We start from the raw sequence: 4,569 nt of genomic DNA, 5'->3' as shown, positions 1-4,569 counted from the left end.
ACTAACCCAAGTCTTCTGGGGGTCAAACTATTGAGCAATGTGAGGGACTTCTGTGCAAACTCCTCTTGAAATGATGATTAAATTTTAAATTAGTTTACTAATGACTGTGGTTTCATGAGGCTTCTTCATGTGTTCTCAGTTTCGGTGAACCCTTAACTTTGACCTCTCTCCCTCCCCCACCTCCTTTCCCATTCTACCTAAGACCATTAGCGCCCTCCCTATTCTAAATTTATCACAAGTGTCTGTCCCTTCTCATTTTATGTTTTGCTTATAATGCAAGATCATAGGTTTCTAAATTGTTTCTTGTGGCCCAAGACCAAGACAGCTAATAAAACCAACAAGGGGTTGGGGGAGGTTCCCAGATTCCACTCCTAGTCGAGGAGCTGCCGGTGGTGGAAGGCTGCTGAAGGAGTGGAAGTCACTTTCTTTTAGGAATGTGACAAATGGGAGGCTGTCCAAGTCCCAAAGAATGACTTCTGTGCCCATGTGCATAAGAACAACACGGATTAGATTCAGTGTTTCAAAAACAAAGACTTTTATAGCCCAGGCTGGCCTGGAAATCACTGTGTAGCTAAAGATAACCTGGATCTCCTGAACCTCCAAAGAGCTGGGCTTACAGGCAAGTGCCCTCCTGTCTTTCTTAGGCATTCTGTGGCATCCCACCATAATGTGTGATAATGAAGGCGAGGTTCAAATCCATTCTTCTTTACTCAACACTTGCTCCTACTTTCCAATCTCCCATCCGCTTCTTAAGCAGGGGCAATTGTAGTTTCAAGAAACAATCTTCCAACATCAATGAGTCCATCGGCCTTTGGGAAGAAATGGGGGACAGGGAGAAATGCAAAGCTTGGCTTTGAGGAAGCACAGAAACTCAGCCTACAGGGTTGGGAAGCTGGGGAAACTTTTGAAGTCATTTGAGAATGTCCTGTCTCCTCTTGGCAGGGCATTACATTCTATTTAGCATTTCTTCTCCTTCGCTGTGATTTGTAAATTCTTAAGCAAATGCAGAGGGAGGGAAAGCTAATTTCCCAATAATACATCAGAATGGCAGCCGACAGACAGTCTTCCCCTGGGATGTGAACAAGGTGCTCTTCCCAAAAGAAGTCCTGCATAAAGAAAGAAGGGGATCACAGAGACCGTGCCTTTAATTTCAGAGACCAGGACCCAGTGCGATGCTTTCTGTTGAGATCAGCCATGTGCCAGCCGCAACACAGGTAACTGGCACAGCCAGAGTAACCTGCACCGTGTTTTAAGTAACTGCCAAATAGCCCATGTCATGTCTGGTGACCGACTATGAGTGGCGAATAAAGGACAAGCTTCAAAGTGAAGCCACATAACAGGGGGCGAGGGCTGCTGATCGGTTGTAGAGTTACTTGTCATTATCCCTGTGTTTCCCCTTTATTCAAGTGGATCCCCCATTTTTAATAGCTGTGATCCCATTTGAAATTCTGTCTCACAAGTCTATCCAAACGCATATCCTTGGGTGATTTCTCTTCTTTTGAGGTCTAGTTCTACAGGGCAGATATCATATGATTATAGTCACCCGGTCTTGAAGTTTAGTGGGTCCTCCTCTGTTTCCCAGACAATCTGAGTCAGGAGAGGCCATGGCATACACAGATGTTCCCACAATAATGGTGGGAATGAGGGACAGAGGATGTTCCGGGAAAAGATGTAGCTGAAAAGTAAGAACCAGATCTGCAGTTACAGAAACATGGTCATTTAAAGCGACACCTCACTGGAGCTTTGAGTAGCATTGCTTGGAAGACTGTGGGGCAGCTCAGTGCCTTGCTTGAGCATGGGCTGTCCCTGGGCATGTCCTGTCCCAACGGAAAAGCCATTCTTCTCTTGATGCCAGTGCTTCCAGTGAATATTGCTACGGGCAAGGCATGCTTTCTAAGTAGCTGGGTTTCTATATCGTCTCATAGTAGATGTGGCTCAGGTGGCTTTAGAGCCCCTCCTGTCTCATATTAATGATTCAGTTGGTCATTGGTCATGCCGCACAGATGGACTGAGATGGCTCGCTACCCTGTACCACCCAGTGTTTCACATCACAATGCTGAATCGCCATGAGTCGGGGATTTAAGAGGAACTCACTTCTGTGCCACTTTGCTTTTCATTCATGCAACTAATCTAATGTAACCCCAAGAAGCCTTTATTTCACTTAGAAATGCCCAAAGCCGTCTCCTTTCGCAATTACAGAGAACGCATAGAAAAAGCATGTCACTGCAAACACCTAGAAACTTACCGCCTATCCTTCCCTCCCCCTACCCCCCATGTGGCTTTGAGAAGTTACACACCTCCTTTTCTGTTTCCCCTCTCCAAGGAAAGCGCCAAAGTCATCAATGTGGCAGCCACCAACACACTGCTCACAATCTGATTGATGGTCGTTTTTAACCATGTTTTAGCTTTCATTCTGTGGAGATGTAGAAAGCACTTTTATGTTTCCTGTGGGGGTTCACTAGCCCACGCCTGTCTAACTCACGGTCTCCTCGGGCACGGCCCCTTGTTTCCTTTCTTTGTTGTGCACAGGTACAGCAGCAATGTGACTGAAAACATGAGCACTCCAATGACAAGGCTAAACTCAGGGCAGCCAGCATGTGCTCGGGAGTGTGGCTTGGTCGTGGTTGGAAAGCGTAAGCACTCTTTGAAATATATTTAATGACACAAAATGTTAAAGCTAGAGTATCGAGTGAAAAGCAGAACTGGGACTGGAGATCTGGCTCAGCAGCTAAGGTCACTGGCTGCTCTTCCAGAAGACCCAGGTGCTTTTCCTAGCACCCAAAATGTGTCTCACACTCAACCACAACTCCAGACCCAGGGTATATGATGCCTTCATTTGGTTTCTGTAGTTATCAGGCACACATGTGGTACACAGATAGATATGTGAGGAAGATACCCTTACATGAAAAAAATACATAATGCATACAACACACACACGTGAAACACACAAACATGGCTGGAGAGATGACTCAGAGGTTAAGAGCCCTGGCTGCTCTTCCAGAGGTCCTGAGTTCAATTCCGAGTAACCACAAGGTGGCTCACAGCCATCTATAATGAGATCTGGTGCTCTCTTCTGGCCTGCAGGCATATGTACAGGCAGAACACTGTATATATAATAAAATAAATGAAGCTTTAAAAACCCTAAAATATTTTTTTAAAACACACATAAACATGACACACGTAACACACATAACATAAAAGCATGCACAAAATACTTAACACACACATAAAATACATACATACATACACACACACACACACACACACACACACACACCACACACACAAGTCTACAAAACTTACTCTGCAAAACCTCCTGGTTACCTATTAGAACTGCTTCTGGCTCCTAGTGGCAGAGGACGGTGTCATTTGTCACTGCTTTCCTGTTCCTTTTCACTGACTATCTATGAATATGTATTACTTTTGTAAAGCAAAACAGCTTGGAGAATTAAAAGATTTGATTAACATTTTTCTCCTATGGCCTATTGTGTGGATTAGGCAGTCACCTTGGAAACTATATTTGAGAGAGCTTTAGATATTGAAATATGGGCATTAAAGTCGAATGTTGCATGATGAAAACAACACCGTAATAAAGCAATCGAGCAAACACAGTCACGCAGGGTATCCAGCTACCTGTGGACCAGGAAGTGTTAGAAACTGTAACTGCTGGAGACTTGTCACTGTTAGAGACTGCAACACAACAGAGTACAGCCGGCAGTGGCCATATGGGCAGTCACAAAGAGAGCAGAAAAGCAGCCTTCCCCCTGTACTGCCTCCTAAGTATAGATGGGGTGAAGGCTAGACTTGGAGGTGTCTCCTGCATGTGTGAGGCCCTGGTTCACCCCAGCATGGCTCCGAATGAGTAAGACATGGATTAAGATATATCAGAAGTTCTGCGAATCCAACTTAAGCCCATATTTAAAATCCTCCTTCATATTTTTTTTTACCTTATCACCCCCTTTAAATAAGCTGTGTTTTCTCTTATGTCTCGAGTATTTCCCGAGATCACAAATGGGCCACTTGCATAGCACAGAATTTCAGGCACAGGCTCTCCCTAGTACTTGCAGTGCTGGAGCAAGTCTTCCAATTGTTCTCTTGCTTTTCTTTTCATTTTTTCCTTTTCATTTTGAGAGCTTTCATTAGGAGCTCTCCAGGTGACCCAGGCTGACCTCGACCTCTCACCCCAGCCCCATGAGATTTACAGGTATGTCTTCAGATTGTCCTCAGTAGGAAGCTGAGACCTCTCATAACACCAGTGGGAGCCACTGTGATCTGTTTAGATGCAAGTGAAACTCCAAACTTCAGAAGTAAAGTCACAATTTCTGCTTAAACGCTTCTAGAGAAAAGCAAGTCAAGGAGCATTTAACTTCCTAAGGAAGATGGAATGTTTTAGGCACAGCAGCATTTGAATACTGAGTCTTCTGTGACACTTTCTACTTACTTTTCTATAGCCCTTGTATGAATCCTATATACTTGGGTGCTGGGGAACCTCAGCTAAACCAGGTTGGGCATGATCTTGGGTACCAAAAAGGTATGCACTGGCTTGCTCTCTCTCTCTCTCTCTCTCTC

Source organism: Microtus ochrogaster, linkage group LG2 (genome assembly GCF_000317375.1).
Source record: "Microtus ochrogaster isolate Prairie Vole_2 linkage group LG2, MicOch1.0, whole genome shotgun sequence".
Lineage (NCBI taxonomy): Eukaryota > Metazoa > Chordata > Mammalia > Rodentia > Cricetidae > Microtus > Microtus ochrogaster.
Note: the sequence above shows the minus strand (reverse complement) of the source record.